This window comes from Arachis ipaensis, chromosome B3 (assembly GCF_059453495.1).
Source record: "Arachis ipaensis isolate K30076 ecotype BB chromosome B3, ASM5945349v1, whole genome shotgun sequence".
Classification (NCBI taxonomy): domain Eukaryota; kingdom Viridiplantae; phylum Streptophyta; class Magnoliopsida; order Fabales; family Fabaceae; genus Arachis; species Arachis ipaensis.
The window spans coordinates 57,653,379-57,676,252 of NC_142438.1; the positions used below are offsets into that span (position 1 = coordinate 57,653,379).

The 22,874-nt window shown below is 38.9% G+C and overlaps 1 non-coding gene across 1 annotated transcript; it reads right to left on the minus strand.

Moving 5' to 3' along the window:
* Positions 1–8,168: 8,168 nt before the first annotated feature.
* LOC148570748 (small nucleolar RNA R71) lies at positions 8,169–8,272 on the minus strand. The gene has a single exon (XR_015880502.1). It is a non-coding gene; the product is annotated as a small nucleolar RNA R71 (small nucleolar RNA).
* Positions 8,273–22,874: the final 14,602 nt, after the last annotated feature.

Here is a 22,874-nt window from a genome sequence, read left to right on the forward strand (position 1 = left end):
TAACTTCTGCAATTAAGCTACATCTACTTTCTATTTTAATTCTTCAAGCATTTTTACTTTTCTATTTGAGATCTACTTCAATTCAATTCATCTTTGCTCTTCTGTTTGTTGCAATTCACTTGTGATTGTTTAATTTCTGCAATCTCAGCTCCCTGAACCCATTTACAATTCAAGAAATTTATATTTCTTGTACTTTAAGATTCAGTTATTTACATTTCTTGCAATCTAAGCTTCTGCAATTTAATTTACTTGTTCTTTAAGATTCAGCACTTTTAATTTCTGTTCTCTTTAATTTACTGCAATTCTTCCCTCTTCCTTTACATTTCATGAAATTTAGCTTCTGTCAATTACAAACCACTCAAACCAACACTTGATTCGCTTGACTAAATCAACCACTAAACTAAAATTGCTCAATCCTTCAATCCCTGTGGGATCGACCTCACTCATGTGAGTTATTATTACTTGATGCGACCCGGTACACTTGCCGATTAGATTTGTGTGCTTGGAGTTCGTTTTCCTAAAATACACATCAGTCCACTAGTTGAAGGTGGCCCCTCTTCATCCTCCCGGATCGTGAGCATGCACGGAGGACCGTGCACAAATTAAGTGTGGGGGAGGATCGCTGACTTCAAGGGGGTAAAAGTTTCTCTTTAAAGACACTTTGCAATGTTTCTTGTAGTGCTTTTTCTTCATTTTGAGTAGCTTTACTTCTATTGCATCTTGTTTGGTTGATTGTAAATATTTCTTTATCGTTTATAGATATTTAGTAGTTAGAGTTTGCATATTGCATGATATGGTGAATAAGTTGGTGAAACACCAAAGAATTTCCATGAAACCTTTTTTCTAGGGGCATACCATTGATTGAATTGAAGAAAAATTGTGTTTATCAACTTGCTTGGAGTGTTTTGTTTGTAGAACATGGAAAAGAGCTCGAACAACATGCCTTGTGAAAATTGAGCTTTAATAGATGGTTGCACTTTTCAACCATAATGTTGTTCCTGTGTTTGATTATACTCCTTTTGATTGTGATCATTGATTTGCATGATTCTTTATGTCCTGTATTTGTGTTTGGATGTATTTAGCACGATTGAGGCCATCTTTGATGATAAACTCACTAACCTATATGGCCGACCCTAGCATTCACCTTTGTGAACTCCTTTGAGCCTATGAATATCCTTTTTGTTCTGATGATAGCACATTACTCCCCTTAAGCGGAAAACCATTGATGTCCCTGAATTACTCTTTGATTAGCTTGGGTGGATTAGTGTATAAAAACTAAGTGTGGGGGAATTATGGGAAGCATTGGTGATAGAGGCATGAACTCATTGTGAAGATCTTGGCAATTAGGTAATGCTCATACATTTCATTAATTAAAACATATGCATTCATAGTTCAATTAAAAAAAAACAAACTTGTGCATAACAAAGCATGAAATAAAAAGAGTAAATAAAGGATGCATATGCTAAGTTTGAAAAAGAAAATGCATGATTGAGGTGAGATAGAAAAAGGAAATGGGTAGAAAGGTTGCATTGTTATGTGTATATAGGATGTAGGATTAGGTGGACACTCAAGCTAATCAAAGAACTAATTCTTTAAGTCCACTTGACCATAATTCATCCTACCTATACCCTAGCCCCATTACATCCCTCTAAAGACCTCATGATATTTATTATTCATGCATTAAATACTAGTTGATTGTTAGATGACTTTAAAATTTTTGAAAGCATGAAAAAAGGAGAATTGAGTGGTTAAACCCTAAACACTGAGCGAATTGAGTGAATACACATCCAGTAAGGGGTTCAATCGCTTAATTCTATGTTCTTACGCCTCATATTATATCTTCTTGCAAGTTGTTTATTTGGATAGTTCTGATAAACTCAATTCAATTCTTTGGACATTGATCTTAATGCATGAACTCTTTGCATTGGCCCCAAAGCTTTCTTATGATAGATTGAAATTTTGTGGTTTGTTTCAACCAACTCTCATCATAGTACATATCAGCAATTAGTCTTAGGATAGTTGCATGCATCTAAGTAGTTTATAGCATAAGTCATTTTTCGTTTTCATCTATCTCCTTTGTGTGTGGTTAGCATGAGGACATGCTAGTATTTAAGTGTGGGAGAATTGATGAATCCATATTTGATGATGATTTTTGGTTAGAATTGAATGGATATTCATCACATAAACTTGCACTTATTCCCTTGAATAGCATGATTTTGAACTTTCCTCCCAAATTGTGCTTGATTATGAAAATATGCTCTTTTGTGCCCAATTTAATCTATTTTATTCCATTTACCTTCCATTCAATGCCTTGATGTTATTTGTGAGTGATTCCAGGTGTATAAGATAGGAATGGGTTGGAGAAAATGGAAGAAGAGCATGCAAAGTGGAGGAAACAAGAAGAATAAAAGGAAATCAGTTCAGAGACGTGTGCCTGTGCACAGCTCCCTGTGCGTATGCACAGCCACCCAATCAGAGCGCGTGGATCATTTCGGGCGCATCGCGCGTCCAGCCAAGCATCGCCTAGTGTGAGTGCGCACAGCCACCCGTGCGTACGGACAGGTCGGGATTTTCGCCAAGGTGTGCGGACGCACGCATCTGTGCGTCCGCACAGGTGTCCACACATGACTTCATTTAAAAAGCACATTTCTCGCGATTTGGGGGCTTTGGAGGCCCATTTCTGAAGTTCTCTAGCTCATATTGGAGGGGAAAATAAAGACATAACATATCATATCATTAGGATAGTTTTAGGAGTAGTATAGGAAGTTTTTAGTTTTAGTTTTTCTCTGAGTTTTTTATCTTCTCTATTAGGGTTTACATTAGGGTTTTACATTCAAGTTCAATTTCCACTTTTGATCTTGGATTTTCCTAGCTTTCATTGTAAGTACTCTCTTGTTATTACTCTTTATAGTTACATTGTCATTACTCTTTCTTCTAATTCAAGTTATAGTTCAATTTTACTTCTCTCTTGAAATTTCAATTTCTTGTTGATGAATTTGATGTTTGATGATTGTTACATGCTCTCTTGTGTTATTCTTGTTGATTGAGATTAATTGTTGCTTTTAGTTTTAAGCCTTTTCTCATTTTTCCAATGTTTAAAGTTCTTGCCCACCAAGTGTTTGACAAAATGTAAAACATGCTTTTAGGCTAAATTTTTGGTTCTTGGCTTGGGTAAAGTGAGCAAGTGGGTTTCTAGAGTTAGAATGTCCAACATTTAGTTTAAATTCTTGAATTGTTAATTGTTCTTGTTCCCACTAACGCTAAGTTGTTGCTAAGGCAATTAGCAAGCAATTTAGGATTTGTGGGTTAAGGACACTTATGCTCATTTAACTTATCTTCCAATGTGAGGGTTGAACAAGTGAGACTAATCTATCATAATTGTCATAGTTGTGGTTCCAACAAGGAAAGAACCCTTAGCTTTATATGTTGATCACTTTTATACTTTACTTGTTTATATTACATAGTCGGTTCTTTAATTTCTTCATTAGTTTAATCGTTACAATTTTGCATGTTCTTTTATTGCTTTATATGTTCATTTCTTCATTCACAACCCCTTGATCACTACAACTGGAATGGTACACTCATTGTTCTAAAGTGCTCCCAGGGAGATGACTCGGGAGTTAAATACTCTCGATTTGGAATTGATTTTTGCTTGTGACACATCTTGTGAATTTCCAATTTGATCGAGGGAGCACATTGCTGGCGTTGAACGCTAGCCAAGAGACAGAGACCTGGCGTAAACGCCAGGAAAGAGCACCCCAATGGTCGTTCAACGTCCATGAGAAGCATCAAGCTAGTGTTGAACGCCAGCCAGGAGCAGGAGCTGGGCGTTAAACGCCCACATGGGGGCAAGGAACTCGAATTCCCTAACCCCTCAGGATCAGTGTGTCCCATAGAATCTCCACATATCCCACCTTCTTCTCTCTATTACTTTCACTCTTCCCCGCACACTCTTCCCTATAAACCTTAACCCAATCACGTCCATATCACTTTCTAAAACCATCATAACTCCCACCAACCCCTACCCACTTCAAATTTAAAATTTTCTACCCAATTCCCACCCATTCATTCGAACCCAACCTTTCCCACTCCTATAAATAACCCTTTCTTCTTACCCTTCATACGCACACCATCCATAAACTAAAGCCCTACTTGGCCGAATCCACTTTCCCTCTCCATTTTTTCTATTCTCTTTTTCTTCTACTCTTTTCTTCCCTTTTCTTCATATTTTGCTCAAAGACGAGCAAAGCTTTTAAGTTTGGTGTTGGAAAAACCTTACTTTTTACTTTCTAGTCACATTTATGGCACCCAAAGTCGGAGAATCCTCTAGAAAGAGGAAAGGAAAAGAAGTTGCTTCCACCTCCGAATCTTAGGAGATGGAAAGATTCATCACCAAAGCTCATCAAGACCACTCCTATGAAGTAGTGGCAAAGAAGAGGGGGATTTCTGAAGTCCCCTTTAGGCTAAAAAAGAATGAGTACCCAGAGATCCGAAGAGAAATTCGGAGGAGAGGTTGGAAAGTCTTAACCAATCCAATTCTGAAAGTTGGAATCTTGATGGTGCAAGAGTTCTATGCTAATGCATGGGTCACTAAAAATCATGACACTAGTGTGAACCCACATCCCAAAAATTAGAGCACCATAGTCCGAGGGCGACCCTTGGATTTCAGCCCAGAAAGTGTAAGGTTGGTGCTCCATTTTCCAATGATGTAAGGAGACCCACATCCTTACACTAGGAGAGTCAATTTTGACCAAAGGCTAGACCAAGTCCTTTCAGACATTTGTGTGGAAGGAGCTTAGTGGAAGAGGGATACTCAAGGCAAGCCTATCCAACTGAGAAGGCTTAAACTCAAGCCCGTAACTAGAGGATGGTTGAAATTTATCTAACACTCTATCATTGATGCCAAGGCATCATAGGCTAGTTTCACTAGCATTTTTCTGTTAGTTTTAGTTGTTTTATGCATTTTCTTGAGCTTAAAGTAACCAAAAATGGTTAAATGAAGAACAAAGTAATGAACCATCCAAACAATATGATTTTGATGCAAATTCCATGAGTTTTAGTTATATTACTTAAATGCTATGAATGAAAGAGTTCTCATGAAATTTTGCAAGACTTTGATGCAATTGTTTGGATGATTTCAGGGAAGAAGAGGCTAAGCAAGGAAGCAACAAAATCAATAAAGGAAGCTTGAATATCACATGTGGAGTTTAAGTTCCAGTTTAAGCCTAAACTGGAGCTTAAACGCCAAAATCATGAAGGATAAGAAATGCTGGGATTGAAGTTTAACCTCCAGTTTGACCTCAAACTGGAGGTTAAACGCTAGAATGAAAAGCCTCACTTAAGGAGCATTCCACGTTTAACCTCCAGTTTGACCTCAAACTGGAGGTTAAACGCCAGAATGAGTATGCCACCCAGGGAGGAGTTCCACGTTTAACCTCCAGTTTGACCTCAAACTGGAGGTTAAACGCCAGAACCAGGAAGAGTACCAGGGAGCCATTCCACGTTTAAGCTCCAGTTTGACTCAAACTGGAGCTTAAACGTGTTCGATAGTTTTTCTACTCCAGGGTTGCTCTCTCCATCTCCACGTTTAACCTCCAGTTTGACCCCAAACTGGAGGTTAAACGTGTTCGACACCTCCAGGGCCACCATTCTAAGCTTCCACGTTTAACCTCCAGTTTGACCTCAAACTGGAGGTTAAACGTGTTCGACCTCCAGTATGCCTCCACCCTTTTCCACGTTTAACCTCCAGTTTGACCTCAAACTGGAGGTTAAACGTGTTCGACCTCCAGGGCTGCCCTTCCTATCTCCACGTTTAAGCTTCAGTTTAACCTTAAACTGAAGCTTAAACGTGTTCGACTACATGACTCTCCAGGGCTACCTTCTTCCATTTCCACGTTTAAGCTTCAGTTTAACCTTAACTGAAGCTTAAACGTGCTTCTACAAAAGGCCTCACTGGAAGTGTCTGGCGTTTAAGCTGCAGTTTAAGCTTAAACTACAACTTAAACGCCACTCTTGAAAAAGGTTTCTGGGCCAAAAATATTGTGATTTAAGTTAGTCTTTGAGCACAAATATTAACTTAAACTTACTTTGGTATGAAACCCAATTGAATATCATGGTTTATGGGATTGGGCCTGAAGGATTGATGAGTTTGAAATCTCAATTTATTGAGTCATGTGTCATTATTTGATTATCACTAAGTTGGCTCAATAAATGTTACAGGATTTGGATCAACAACCTCATCAAGATTATGGATCATAAACCCAAGGCAAAAGGAAAGCAAGGAGAGGCCTCAAAGCCCAAGAAGCACAACTGAAGCTCAATATAGAAAGTGTATAAATAGGATAGAAGTTAAGTTAGAGGGACGGACTTTTACTTTTCACTTTTAGATAGTTTTCCTTTTCTTTGTAATTGAATTCAGAGCTATGATTCACTAAACCCCCTTTCATTGGGTTAGGGAGCTCTATTGTAATTCAATGAATCAATAATAGTTTATCTTCTTCTTCAATCTTTTCTCTTGAATTTTGTTAGAAAGCTTCTCGATCTAATTCCATTGAGTAGTTGTCTTGGGAAAGAAACTACTCATACTTGGAATCCTTCGGAGCCTTGGGAAAGGAATGGAGGATTCATGCTAGAGAAGCTTTCTCACAGTGGATTGGATTGGGGTTTGGATGGATATTGTGACATGTAATCCTACCAAATTGTGGTTCATGAAATTGTGTGGTATAATCAGTGATCAAGCATCATCTCTTCTTATGAACATTTAAACCAAGGGATTGGGAATTTGTTTGTTTTTAGAGAGCATTGGTGAGCCAAGGAATTGGGATCCAATCATATAAGATTGCCAAGCAAAATTCAATGAATGCATTGGTTGAGGAAGAGATATACATGTTTTGATTCGGAGATTTCAATATCTCCTAAACCCAATGAATTCCCCATTTCTGATTTCCACTTTCTCTTTACATTCTGCAATTCAATTCTTGCAATCATCCCCATTCCCTTTTAATTTCAGCAATTTACATTCTGCTCTTTAATTCATGCAATTTAAGATTCAGCCATTTAATTTTCTTGTTATTTACTTTTCCCGCCAATTTTACATTCCGCAATTCTCATCTCAAATCTTGATTCCGCTCAACTAGAACACACTTCTAATCCGAATTGCTCACTCAACCAATCCTTGTGGGATTCGACCTCACTCTATTGTGAGTTTTTACTTGACGACGATAACCGGTGCACTTGCCGGAAGGAATTTTGCCGATCGTGCAATTTCCTAAATCGTAGCATAACACGTTTATGCGCATCAAGTTTATGGCGCCGTTGCCGGGGATTGGTTTTCGATTGACAATTCTCAAATTGGAAGCTAACTAGATTGAGCAATTTTCTCTTGCTTTGTTAATTCTGTTCTAGATACTTGTTGAATTTTAATTTCTGCACTTGGTTACATGCTTTCCTTCTTTATGCCTTTAAATTCATGCAACTAACTCACTGACTCACTAACTGTTTGAATTAATTCCTCAATTGAGCTAACCATACTCTTCCATTAACCAAGAGTATTTCACTAGTTTGTGTTTGAGCTGTGTTCTTGTATGACAGGTAGGAGAGGAGAGACATCAACTCCTCCATATACCGAACCAGAGAGGACCCTTCATAGACTTAGAAGGGAAGCAAGAGGGAAGAGAGTAGTGGGAGAAGAGGAATCTGAAGGAGAATCTGAGGACAATTTTGAGGAAGCTTTAGATCTCAACATGGATAGAGAAGTTCACAACCATGAGAGAGCTGATGGAAACGATGCCATCCCTGAGAGGAGGGTTCTTAGTTCATACATAAACCCAACCTCTGGGAATTGTGGTAGTAGCATCCAGAAACCACCCATTCAGGCCAACAATTTTGAGCTCAAGCCACAGCTAATATCACTTGTGGAAAATCATTGTTCCTTTGGAGGAAGTGCTAATGAAGACCCAAACCAACATCTCACGAAATTCCTAAGAATTTGTGACACTGTGAAGTCCAATGGAGTCCAGGAAGATGCCTATAAACTGCTTTTGTTCCCATTTTCACTTAGGGACAAAGCAGCTAAGTGGCTGGAATCATTCCCAAGGGGGAGTCTAACAACATGGGATGAGGTGGAAAGCAAGTTTCTGGCACGTTTCTACCCTCCACAAAAGGTCAATAGGCTTCGATCTGAGGTTCAGACTTTTAGACAACAAGATGGTGAAACTCTCTACGAGGCTTGGGAGAGATTCAAGGACTTGACAAGGAAATGCCCACCAAACATGTTCCATGATTGGGTGCAACTGCACATCTTCTATGATGGGCTCTCTTATGAATCAAGGAAGGCTGTAGACCATTCATCAGGAGGTTCATTGAACAGGAAAAAGACTGTGGAAGAAGCCATTGAAGTGATCGAGACAGTGGCTGAGAATGAGTACTACTATGCATCAGAAAGGCACAACACTAAGGGAGTCATGGAGCTGAACCAGGTTGATACAATTCTAGCCCAAAACAAGGTGTTTGCCAAGCAACTAGCAGAGCTTACCAGGCAATTAGAAACAAAGCAAGTGGCTGCAATACACACACAAGATCAAGAGGAAGTAGGCATTGAAGGAGGTGATTGGGATGAGGTTAACTATGTGGGAAACCAACAAAGGCAATCATATGATCCACATTCCAACACTTACAACCCAGGCTGGAGAAACCACCCAAACTTTGGGTGGGGAAACCAACAAACCCAACCACAAAACCACAAACCTTACAACCACAACCAACATAACAATTCCACATACCAAAACTCCAACCAAAGATCATACCAAGCCACACAAAACACTTACCCCCAACCATCATATCATGGCCAGAATAATCAACATACCCAACCTAATCCGAACCAACAATTTCAAGATCAATTAAACCGGATAGAAGGAATGCTTGCAACCATGAGCCAAGACATAATTGAATTGAAAGCTTTTAAGGAAGAAGTAAATTCTAACTTGCAAAACCAAGGAGCTGCCATCCAGAAGCTAGAAAATCAAATTTTGTATTTGACTAAGCAAGCCCCTGGGATAAGCGGTTCTCATGCTGCCAAGGCTATTGCAAGGGAGGAATGTAAGGCCATAACCCTCAGAAGTGGAAAGAATCTAAAGGAGATTTCAAGGGAAACCACAGAGGATGAAGCAAAGGAAAATGTGAAAGACAAAGAACAAGGACAATCTGTTACACCGTTTGCAACAAAAGAAAAAGAAAAAGAGGTCTTGAAGCCTTACACACCTAAAGCACCTTATCCTCAACGTTTGATGAAAAGTGAAAAGGATGGCCAATTCTCCAGGTTCTTGGAGATTTTCAAGAAGCTTCAAATCAACATTCCCTTTGCTGAGGCAATAGAGCAAATGCCACTCTATGCAAAATTCTTAAAAGAATTAATGACCAAGAAGAGAAGCTGGAGAAATGAGGAAACTGTGTTGTTAACTGAAGAATGCAGTGCCATCATTCAGCACAAATTGCCTCAGAAATTGAAGGACCCAGGCAGTTTCCAAATCCCCTGTATTATAGGAGAAGTCATGGTGGAGAAGGCCTTGTGTGATTTAGGGGCCAGCATCAATTTGATGTCGCTAACAATGATGAGAAGAATGAAGATTGAAGAAGCCAAACCAACAAGAATGGCCCTCCAATTGGCAGATCGAACTTTTAAATTCCCTCATGGGATAGTTGAGGATTTGTTGGTGAAAGTGGGAGAATTTATATTTCCCGCTGATTTTGTGGTGTTAGATATGGAGGAAGAAGCCAAAGCTTCAATAATTCTGGGAAGACCCTTCCTAGCTACTGCTGGAGCCATCATAGATGTACAAAAGGGTGAACTCACTCTTAGACTCCATGATGAGAAATTGGTGTTTAATGTATTCAAGGCAATGAGCTATCCATCAGAATCACTAAGGGAATGCATGAGGGTTGATGTAGTGGACATTGCAGTACAAGAAACTTTTGAGGAAACAATAAAGGAAGTGGCAGAGGAGGAGTTCACCAAGGATATTGAAGTTAGTGATATCAAGGGTGCTGACACAACCATGCTAAGCAGGCCAGAGAAAGTGAAAGAAGAAAAGGAAGCACCAAAACCTGAGCTCAAAGCATTGCCCCCTAATCTCAAGTATGCATACTTGGGTAGTGATGAGAGTCACCCTGTTATCATTAGCTCGGCCTTGAGCCAAGAACAGGAAGAAGAATTGATCAAGGTGCTGCAAACTCATCAAGATGCCATTGGATGGACCCTAGCTGATTTGAAGGGGATAAGTTCATCCATATGCATGCATAAAATCTTGTTAGAAGAAGATGCTAGACCCTCCATTCAAGCTCAGAGAAGATTGAATCCCGTCATGAAAGAAGTGGTACAAAAGGAAGTGAGGAAGTTATGGCAGGCAGGGGTAATCTACCCCATTTCTGATAGCCCATGGGTTAGTCCCATCCATGTAGTTCCCAAGAAAGGTGGCATAACTGTGGTGCCAAATGAGAAGAACGAACTCATACCCACAAGAACCGTTACTGGGTGGAGGATGTGCATAGACTACAGGAAGCTCAATGAAGCCACCAGAAAAGATCATTTCCCACTCCCATTCATGGATCAGATGCTTGAAAGGCTTGCCGGACATGCTTACTATTGCTTCTTGGATGGATATTCAGGCTACAACCAAATAGTAGTTGATCCTAGTGATCAAGAGAAAACATCATTTGTTTGTCCATATGGAGTTTTTGTTTATAGACGCATGCCCTTTGAATTGTGCAATGCACCTGCCACTTTCCAAAGATGCATGCTGTCCATCTTTTCGGACATGATTGAAAAATCTATTGAGGTCTTCATGGACGATTTTTCTGTGTTTGGGGATTCTTTTCCCAGCTGCCTACACCACCTTGCCTTGGTGCTTAAGAGGTGCCAAGAGACTAACCTAGTATTAAACTGGGAAAAGTGTCATTTCATGGTCACAGAAGGAATAGTCCTTGGCCACAAAATCTCTAATAGAGGCATGGAGGTGGACAGAGCTAAGGTGGAAATCATTGAAAAACTACCTCCACCAAGTAATGTCAAGGCAGTTAGGAGCTTTTTGGGACACGCTGGTTTTTACAGAAGGTTTATTAGAGACTTTTCTAAAATAGCCAAACCTTTGAGTAACTTGCTTGTCTCTGATACACCCTTTGTATTTGATAAAAATTGCATGCTAGCCTATGAACTTTTGAAGCAAAAACTTTCCTCTGCACCTATCATTGCCCCACCTGATTGGAACTTACCGTTTGAACTGATGTGTGATGCATCAGACCTTGCTATTGGGGCAGTGTTAGGACAAAGGAAAGACAATTTGGTACATGTGATTTATTATGCCAGTAAAGTCTTGAATGCTAACCAAAGGAATTACACAACCACTGAAAAAGAACTCTTGGCAATAGTCTTTGCATTTGAAAAATTTAGATCTTATCTCATTGGATCTAAAGTCATTGTCTTCACTGATCATTCAGCTTTAAAATATTTACTTGCCAAACAAGAATCTAAACCGAGACTTATTAGATGGGTTCTTTTGTTGCAGGAATTTGACATTGAAATCAAAGACAAGAAGGGTGTAGAGAACAAGGTGGTAGATCATTTATCAAGGATACCATGTGAAGAAGGAAGCACACAAAGCACACATGTAAATGAGTGCTTTCCTGATGAACAACTCATGATAATTCACAAAGCACCCTGGTTTGCAGACATAGCAAACTTCAAGGCCACTGGGAGTTTACCTTTGGAATTTAACAAACATCAAAGGAAGAAATTGGTAAATGATGCCAAATACTTCATCTGGAACGAACCATACTTGTTCAAAAAATGTTCCGATGGCATACTCAGAAGATGCATATCCGAGGAAGAAGGAAGGGAAGTTTTATGGGACTGCCATGGCTCCACTTATGGAGGGCACTTTGCAGGGGAAAGAACAGCAGCTAAGGTGTTGCAGTGTGGTTTTTATTGGCCTACTATCTTCAAAGATGCAAAAGAATTAGTGAAGCACTGCCATGAATGCCAGAAAGCTGGGAACCTGCCAAGAAGAAATGAAATGCCACAACAATTCATTCTGGAACTTGAATTGTTTGATGTATGGGGGATAGATTTCATGGGACCATTTCCCTCCTCATACTCAAATAATTACATTCTTGTGGCAGTAGATTATGTCTCCAAATGGGTTGAAGCAATAGCAACTCCAACCAATGATAATAAGGTAGTCATGAACTTCCTCAGAAAACACATTTTTTGCCGTTTTGGGGTTCCAAGAGCAATCATCAGTGATGGAGGAAGCCACTTTTGCAACAAACCATTAGAGGCATTGCTCCTAAAATATGGAGTCAAACACAGGGTAGCCACACCATACCATCCACAGACAAGTGGGCAAGCCGAAATATCTAACAGAGAACTCAAAAGAATCCTGGAAAAAACTGTGGGAACTTCAAGAAAGGACTGGTCGATTAAGCTAGATGATGCTCTTTGGGCATATAGGACAGCTTTCAAAACACCAATTGGAATGTCTCCTTACCAACTAGTATATGGAAAAGCTTGCCATCTGCCACTGGAGTTGGAGCACAAGGCATACTGGGCCTTGAAACTTCTGAACTTGGATAACAAAGCCGCTGGAGAAAGAAGGATGTTGCAAATTCAAGAGTTGGAAGAATTCAGAGCGGAAGCTTATGAGAATGCCAAAATTTACAAAGAAAGAGCAAAGAAGAAGCATGACAGCAACATAGCCCCAAGGAAATTTGAAGAAGGGCAAAAAGTATTGCTCTACAATTCTAGGCTGAAGCTATTTCCAGGGAAGCTAAAATCAAGGTGGTCTGGACCATTCCTTGTCACCAAGGTCTCCAATTATGGACAAGTAGAAATCATGGAAGAAAAGTCACAACGAACCTTCATTGTTAACGGTCAAAGACTCAAACATTACTTGGGAGATGTGGAGGAGAAGGACAAAGTTAAATATCACCTCAACTGAGGAAGCTGACCGTCAAGCTAATGACGTTAAACAAGCGCTTGTTGGGAGGCAACCCAACCTGAGGTAATACCCTTTTGCTGTTTCTTTTATTTGTTTCAATAAAAAGGGTAAAGTAGTTTCTGTGCATTGCAAAGAATTAAGTTTGGTGTTTCACACCAAACAATGAATTCATGGATCAATAAGTCAAAGGGGAATGTGTGACTCTAAGTTTGGTGTTCCACCATAAAGATCAACTGAACACAACAACCTTTGAATTATATGAAAGGAACAACTATTCTAAGCAGTCACAGAAATGCTTAAAACCCTTAGTAGCAACATCATTCCAAGATAACTCAAGGATTCAAAGAACAGAGAGAAGTAAGTGGGAGACTAAGTTTGGTGTTCACACACCAACTTAAGAATCCGATACTTACCCACACATAGTTGAGCTAACCACTCAAGTGCTTGAGAAGCAAGCAACTTCATTACTCTTTGCAGGAAAGGAAACAAGAACCTTAAAGCATGAAGCAACATTTAGGAAGAAGAAGGAGAAATCAAAGTGTTTCCTGACAACAAAGAGAAAACAAGGAATTTCACAAGGTGGTATTGTTCCTTGATAATTCTTTAAAAAGGGCAAACAAAAGCATGCGTGTTCTGGTTTAAACTGTAAATGTTGAATCTTTCTGGAATGTGTAGTTTTTTTGTTAATTGCTTTGAATAAAGTGAATGCCTAGATGTTTGGATATAACTTCACCTTCTTAAACAAGTGCGTGCCATGCTTGTTCTGTTTCCAAAAATAAAAGAAAAGTTTGAACAAAAGTAACTTGGCTAAATTAGTGACAAATCAAGTAGAATTAAGTGGTGGTATGCATGCTGGATTGTGTAGTCAGATCACTAAAATTAGAGTGTAGAATTATCATTTTTTATGTAGGAAGTAAAAATTGTCTATGGATCTTGATGAATAAATGTCTTTGGCCATGAAAAAGAAAGAAAAAGAAAAAGAAAAAGCCACGGAAAAAGGCAACCAAAAAGCAAAAAAATTGAGAAAATAAGCTAGGTACCAATGGTTTGAACTTCTGAGACAAATGCCTGTGGTGTTTATGTATTAAGGATATGCTTGGATGAATAGGTTCTGAGGAGTGTTTCAACACTTGGTAACTTGGGTTAACTAACCCGGGATTATCAACCAAAAGTCCATTATCAAGAGCAACCTAAATACAAAACATTTAGTCACACAAAGAGGTGCTGGGCACCAATGTCTCAAGAAGAAATGTGAACTAAAATGCCTAAAGTGGATATGTGTAGTGCACTGATAAGAAAAAGAAAATGCCAAAGGCTTGTGCAACACATGACACTAAGCAAACAAGGAGCAAAAGAAGCTCTAAGAAAAAGAAAAGAAAAACAAAGAAGAGAAAAGTGCCAAAGACATAAGAATAACAAGAGGCCATAGCAATTTTTGATGGATGCAATGAAAAAGTGATAATCCTACCTGATAAGTATGAAAAAGTGATGCTGCAACTTTCTGCATAAAACCCTTCTGATGAACTTCAAATGCTTGCTAATATAGCCAATGTAATTGCTTTCTGTTTCATACTTTCTTCTCAAATAACTCAGGACTTGCTTAGGGACAAGCAAGTATTAAGTTTGGTGTTGTGATGCCAAGGCATCATAAGCTAGTTTCACTAGCATTTTTCTGTTAGTTTTAGTTGTTTTATGCATTTTCTTGAGCTTAAAGTAACCAAAAATGGTTAAATGAAGAACAAAGTAATGAACCATCCAAACAATATGATTTTGATGCAAATTCCATGAGTTTTAGTTATATTACTTAAATGCTATGAATGAAAGAGTTCTCATGAAATTTTGCAAGACTTTGATGCAATTGTTTGGATGATTTCAGGGAAGAAGAGGCTAAGCAAGGAAGCAACAAAATCAATAAAGGAAGCTTGAATATCACATGTGGAGTTTAAGTTCCAGTTTAAGCCTAAACTGGAGCTTAAGTTTGGTGTTGGAAAAACCTTACTTTTTACTTTCTAGTCACATTTATGGCACCCAAAGTCGGAGAATCCTCTAGAAAGAGGAAAGGAAAAGAAGTTGCTTCCACCTCCGAATCTTAGGAGATGGAAAGATTCATCACCAAAGCTTATCAAGACCACTCCTATGAAGTAGTGGCAAAGAAGAGGGGGATTTCTGAAGTCCCCTTTAGGCTAAAAAAGAATGAGTACCCAGAGATCCGAAGAGAAATTCGGAGGAGAGGTTGGAAAGTCTTAACCAATCCAATTCTGAAAGTTGGAATCTTGATGGTGCAAGAGTTCTATGCTAATGCATGGGTCACTAAAAATCATGACACTAGTGTGAACCCACATCCCAAAAATTAGAGCACCATAGTCCGAGGGCGACCCTTGGATTTCAGCCCAGAAAGTGTAAGGTTGGTGCTCCATTTTCCAATGATGTAAGGAGACCCACATCCTTACACTAGGAGAGTCAATTTTGACCAAAGGCTAGACCAAGTCCTTTCAGACATTTGTGTGGAAGGAGCTTAGTGGAAGAGGGATACTCAAGGCAAGCCTATCCAACTGAGAAGGCTTAAACTCAAGCCCGTAACTAGAGGATGGTTGAAATTTATCTAACACTCTATCATTGATGCCAAGGCATCATAGGCTAGTTTCACTAGCATTTTTCTGTTAGTTTTAGTTGTTTTATGCATTTTCTTGAGCTTAAAGTAACCAAAAATGGTTAAATGAAGAACAAAGTAATGAACCATCCAAACAATATGATTTTGATGCAAATTCCATGAGTTTTAGTTATATTACTTAAATGCTATGAATGAAAGAGTTCTCATGAAATTTTGCAAGACTTTGATGCAATTGTTTGGATGATTTCAGGGAAGAAGAGGCTAAGCAAGGAAGCAACAAAATCAATAAAGGAAGCTTGAATATCACATGTGGAGTTTAAGTTCCAGTTTAAGCCTAAACTGGAGCTTAAACGCCAAAGTCATGAAGGATAAGAAATGCTGGGATTGAAGTTTAACCTCCAGTTTGACCTCAAACTGGAGGTTAAACGCTAGAATGAAAAGCCTCACTTAAGGAGCATTCCACGTTTAACCTCCAGTTTGACCTCAAACTGGAGGTTAAACGCCAGAATGAGTATGCCACCCAGGGAGGAGTTCCACGTTTAACCTCCAGTTTGACCTCAAACTGGAGGTTAAACGCCAGAACCAGGAAGAGTACCAGGGAGCCATTCCACGTTTAAGCTCCAGTTTGACTCAAACTGGAGCTTAAACGTGTTCGATAGTTTTTCTACTCCAGGGTTGCTCTCTCCATCTCCACGTTTAACCTCCAGTTTGACCCCAAACTGGAGGTTAAACGTGTTCGACACCTCCAGGGCCACCATTCTAAGCTTCCACGTTTAACCTCCAGTTTGACCTCAAACTGGAGGTTAAACGTGTTCGACCTCCAGTATGCCTCCACCCTTTTCCACGTTTAACCTCCAGTTTGACCTCAAACTGGAGGTTAAACGTGTTCGACCTCCAGGGCTGCCCTTCCTATCTCCACGTTTAAGCTTCAGTTTAACCTTAAACTGAAGCTTAAACGTGTTCGACTACATGACTCTCCAGGGCTACCTTCTTCCATTTCCACGTTTAAGCTTCAGTTTAACCTTAACTGAAGCTTAAACGTGCTTCTACAAAAGGCCTCACTGGAAGTGTCTGGCGTTTAAGCTGCAGTTTAAGCTTAAACTACAACTTAAACGCCACTCTTGAAAAAGGTTTCTGGGCCAAAAATATTGTGATTTAAGTTAGTCTTTGAGCACAAATATTAACTTAAACTTACTTTGGTATGAAACCCAATTGAATATCATGGTTTATGGGATTGGGCCTGAAGGATTGATGAGTTTGAAATCTCAATTTATTGAGTCATGTGTCATTATTTGATTATCACTAAGTTGGCTCAATAAATGTTACAGGATTTGGATCAACAACCTCATCAAGATTATGGATCATAAACCCAAGGCAAAAGGAAAGCAAGGAGAGGCCTCAAAGCCCAAGAAGCACAACTGAAGCTCAATATAGAAAGTGTATAAATAGGATAGAAGTTAAGTTAGAGGGACGGACTTTTACTTTTCACTTTTAGATAGTTTTCCTTTTCTTTGTAATTGAATTCAGAGCTATGATTCACTAAACCCCCTTTCATTGGGTTAGGGAGCTCTATTGTAATTCAATGAATCAATAATAGTTTATCTTCTTCTTCAATCTTTTCTCTTGAATTTTGTTAGAAAGCTTCTCGATCTAATTCCATTGAGTAGTTGTCTTGGGAAAGAAACTACTCATACTTGGAATCCTTCGGAGCCTTGGGAAAGGAATGGAGGATTCATGCTAGAGAAGCTTTCTCACAGTGGATTGGATTGGGGTTTGGATGGATATTGTGACATGTAATCCTACCAAATTGTGGTTCATGAAATTGTGTGGTATAATCAGTGATCAAGCATCATCTCTTCTTATGAACATTTAAACCAAGGGATTGGGAATTTGTTTGTTTTTAGAGAGCATTGGTGAGCCAAGGAATTGGGATCCAATCATATAAGATTGCCAAGCAAAATTCAATGAATGCATTGGTTAAGGAAGAGATATACATGTTTTGATTCGGAGATTTCAATATCTCCTAAACCCAATGAATTCCCCATTTCTGATTTCCACTTTCTCTTTACATTCTGCAATTCAATTCTTGCAATCATCCCCATTCCCTTTTAATTTCAGCAATTTACATTCTGCTCTTTAATTCATGCAATTTAAGATTCAGCCATTTAATTTTCTTGTTATTTACTTTTCCCGCCAATTTTACATTCCGCAATTCTCATCTCAAATCTTGATTCCGCTCAACTAGAACACACTTCTAATCCGAATTGCTCACTCAACCAATCCTTGTGGGATTCGACCTCACTCTATTGTGAGTTTTTACTTGACGACGATAACCGGTGCACTTGCCGGAAGGAATTTTGCCGATCGTGCAATTTCCTAAATCGTAGCATAACACGTTTATGCGCATCAATCATCCTTACTAGCAATCGGTCAAAAGTGACCATTGACAGAGCTATCATGATTCATTGCATCATCATTGAAAGTGAGGTGGAGGTACATGAGGTAATACCTCAAGAGTTGCATAAGAAAGCTGAAAAGCCTTCCACCCTAGCAAGGTTGACATTCCCCCACCTTATCTGTCATTTATGCAATTCAGCTGGAATTGTTATAAAAGGAGACATTCCCATTGAGGAGGACAAGCCCATCACTAAAATAAAGATGGAGCAAACTAGAGAGCCAGCACATGGACCACAGCAAGAGCATGTGGAGCTGCCTCAACAAGAAATCCCTGAGATGCCTCAACGGATGCATTTTTCTCCCCAAGGCTATTGGGACCAATTGCATACTTTTCTAGGAGAATTAAGCTCCAGCATGGATCAGCTAAGGATGGGACATCAAGAACATTCCACCATCCTCCATGACATAAGAGAAGATCAAAGAGCCATGAGGGAAAAACAAATAGTTATGAGGGAAGAACAACAGAGGCAGGGGCGTGACATAGAAGAAATCAAGCACTCCATTGGACCCTCTAGAAGGAGTAGTGGCTGCCATCACTGAGGTGGATTCGTTTCCTTTACTCTCCTTTGCTTATGTTATTTTTCTGTTTTCCGTGTATTTTGTTTTATTGTCTGTTTCTAGTGCATTATCAATTGTCTTTATGTCTTAAAGCTATGAAATATTCCACGCATCTCTCACCTTGCTTAAAAGAAAAATTATTTTATTTGAAAAAGAGAAGTAAGATGCATGAATTTCAAGTTGTATATTAAGAATAGCTCAATTATGTGATGTGGTGGCATTACTTTTGTTTTCTGAATGCATGAATGAACAGTGCATATTTGATGATGATAATAATAATAATAATAATAATAATAATAATAATAATAATAATAATAATAATAATAATAATAATAATAATAATAATAATAATATATGAAAAAAAAGCAGAAAAAGCCAATATCTCTTTAAACCAAAAGCTAAAAGCAAAAAGCCAATAGCTCTTTAAACCAAAAGGCAAGAGCAAGAATCCAAGGCTTTGAGCATCAATGGTTAAGAGAGCATAAAAGAAACAAAATCTTGGACTGAATAGTCCAAATGAGCTGCTTCCCTAACTATATGCTTATGGTGTGAAGGTGTCAAGTGAAGAGCTTGAGACTGAGCAGTTGAAGTCGTGGTCCAAAACAAAGAGTGTGCTTAAGAACTCTGGACACCACTGGCTGGGGATTCTAGCAAATCTGAATCATAATCCTAAGGGGTTCACCTAGTTAAGTGTCTGTGGCATTTATGTATTCAGTGGTAATACTGGAAGACAAAGTGCTTAGGGTCACGGCCAAGACTCTAAAGAAGTTGTGTTCAAGAATAAAAAAGAACTGAACCAGGAGAATCAATAGTATCATCTGGAATCTGAGTTCCTAAAGATGCCAATCATTCTGAGCTTCAATAGAAAGTGAGATGCCAAAACTGTTCAGAAGCAAAAAGCTACTAGTCCCGCTCATCTAATTAAAACTGAGCTTCATTGAGAACTCTGAGATTTATTGTATTCTTCTCTTCTTTTTATCCTAATTTGTTTTTGGTTGCTTGGGGACAAGCAACAGCTTAAGTTTGGTGTTCTGATGAGCAGATATTTTATACACTTTTTGGCATCATTTTCATATAGTTTTCATTATGTTTTATTTAAGTTTTATTATGTTTTCATAGGTTTTAGTGCAAAATTCACATTTTTGGATTCTACTTTGAGTTTGTGTGTTCTATGGTGGTTTTAGGTATTTTCTGACTGAAATTGAGGAGCTTGAGCAGAAGTCTGATTCAGAGACAGAGAAAGCACTGCAGATGCTGTCAGGATCTGACCTCCGTGCACTCTAAGGAGCTTTTTTGGAGCTACAGAAGTCCGAATGGCGCTCTCAACGGCTATGGAAAGCTAACATCCAGGGCTTTCCAGAAATATATAATAGTCCATACTTTGCTTCGGAAATGAAGGCCCAAAACTGGCATTCAACGCCAGCCACCAGGCCCATTCCTGGCGTCTAGCGCTCATAGGGGAGCAGCTGGCATCCAACGCCCAAAAGGGAGTCCTTAGTCAGTGTTCAACACCCCTAAGCGGTACTAGCTCGTGGGAGACACTCAAGCTCAGCCAAAACACTCACCAATTAGGTCTCAGAAGTGGATTTTCGCACTACAAGACTAGTTTATCTTATTTCTGTAATCCTTAGTTAGCAGATATATATATATATATATATATATATATATATATATATATAAGAGTTCACCCTTGTTAGAGGACTCTTGCTAACTTTTACGTTTCCCATTGTATTTTCGAACAGTATGAGTCACTAACCTCCTAAGGTTAAGGTTAGGAGCTTTATTGAGTTTCATGGATTAATAATATTACCGTTCTAGTTCAATATGTCTGATTCTATTCTCTTATGCATTCTCATTCTTCATCTCATGAATTGAGGGTGACCCGTGACAATCACCCTTATTCTACATGGGTTCCGTGCGAGTCATGACCCAGATAACGTTGAACTAAAGCTAGAGATTGTGTTGCGGATTCCAATAGAGCATCTGAGCAACTTTGGATACGTGACATGAAATTCCATTGACTATGGGTGCATTAAGTCTCTGTGGCGCTAAGGCTAAAGTCAAAGAAGCAGCACTTTCTGATCTAGAAGATCTGCCTTGTCTGTGGCACCTTGAGTAGGATCGTGAGCGGGAGTAGATTGCTTAGAGCTTTATCTTCTGCTACAGTGAGAAAACTAAAGGTGGCTTGATAAGAGTCTCAACATGGTGGATTGCTGCAGTAGAGGAGGTTAACTTGATAAGAGGACATGAGTTAATCACTTATGGATACCATTGAAGGAATCAGAAAGTTATTGAAGTAGATAGTAAGAAAAGTTAATCCAGAAAGACAAAGCATCTCCGAAGCCTCAACCGTTCTATCACCGTTGATTTCTCATTTCTCTAGTAGCGTTTTATTTATTTATCTATTTTATGTATTTTTCTGTGACAAACTATATTTTCTATCCGCCTAACTAAGATCTGCAAGATAACCACTGCTTGCTCAAACCAACAACCTCCGTGGGATCGACCCTCACTCACTTGAGGTATTACTTGGACGATCCGGTATACTTGCCGATCTATCTATGCGAATTCTGCAGAGCCAGTTTTGTGCACCACTTGGGATTGCCTATTTGATCAATTATGCCTAATTGCTATATGTTCTATTTGCTGTAACTATAATCTATCTGTGTTTTCTATGCCTGTAATATATGTCTATGCAACTGAGAGATCTCTTGTCTGGCAGAGGAGTGACGAGGGTTGTTCTACCGTAGTTTTGGAGGGTTGAAGAAGAGTGAGATTGAAGTGTTAAGTTAGATTTGGATTAGAACCTGAATACCATAGATAGTTTACCTGATTTTTGGTTTAATTCATAACTCTAAGTATTCAATCTGAGTGTTGGAGTTCTAGGATCGCCTCTGGATTTCTCGAGACCTTATATATTATGTATTTTGGCACCATTACCATGCTGAGAACCTCCGATTTTCATTCCATACATATGTTGTCATTTTTCATATGCAGGTCGAGAGGCACCTCACTAAGCGTCTAGAGTTTCCATTGGTAAGAAAAGTTTGGATGGTATCTTTTGAATTTTGCTATATATATGTGTATGTGTGTGTGTGTGTGCGTGCGTGCATGCGTGCGTGCGTGTGTGCGTGCGTGTGTGTGTGTGTGTGTGTGTGTGTGTGTGTGTATAGACTTCTCGGTGTATGCTTTACTTTTGATCCTCCTAGAGGCTTCATGGAGAAATAGTAGTTTGTGTCATGTATCTTGAGTACTTTTGGGAATGTATATATATGTATATGATATTCTTCGGCCAGCCTTGGCTTCACAGGTCGAGCTTAGAGCTTAATATCCTGTATGTTTTGCTATTCCACTCATATGTATATATTTCTTTCTTTCCTTTCTTATTCTAGTTTCCATTATGTGAGCGTTGCACTTATCTTTTTGTGATTTCGCTTAAAACCTTCCTTCAAGGCTCCTCGTTATAAACTCTTTTCAACTATTACTATATATGTATATTTTTTTAGAGGTCGTAATACCACACCACCCCTATTTTACGGTTCAAGCGTAAAGCTCTGCATAGTAGGGTATGATAAACCACAATTTTATGGTTTATCTTGTGTTAAATTTGGTGGATTTTATCAATTTTTTCTACATTTATTCACTAAAATAGAATGATTTTGTGAATTCTCCCTAAATTGTGCTTAAGAGTAAAAATATGCATTTTAGGCCCTTAATTTGCTAAATTTAATTTACTTTACTTCTATTTGATGTCTTGATGTGTTTTTTTAAGTGATTTAAGTTTTAGAAGGCAAGGATGGCTTGGAAGGATGAAGGAAAAGCATGCAAAAGTGGAGAATTCATGAAGAAGTGAAGGATGTGTAGAGCTATCAACCCTGATCTCTCAGTACTAAATTGATATAACTTGAGTTACAAAGATCCAAGTGAAACAGTTCTAGTGGCATTAAAAGTCTAACATCCAGGGCTTCAAAATGATATGCAATTGTTTATAGTGGACGTTGAGTAAGCTGCTCGTGTTGTGGCCAAAACTCACGTACGCGAGACACAAAAAACGTGCTTCATTAAAGAAGCACGTAAGGGGCGATTTCTGGAGTATTTTAGGCCCAATCCAATTCATTTTCTAAAGTATTTCAAGCCAAACTCAAGAAGGAACAAGGGGGGAGTAATTAGGGTAGCTTAGGAACATGTTTTAGGTCATTTTCTAGAGAGAGAAGCTCTCTCTTCTCTCTAGAATTAGGATAGATTTAGTTTAAATTCCT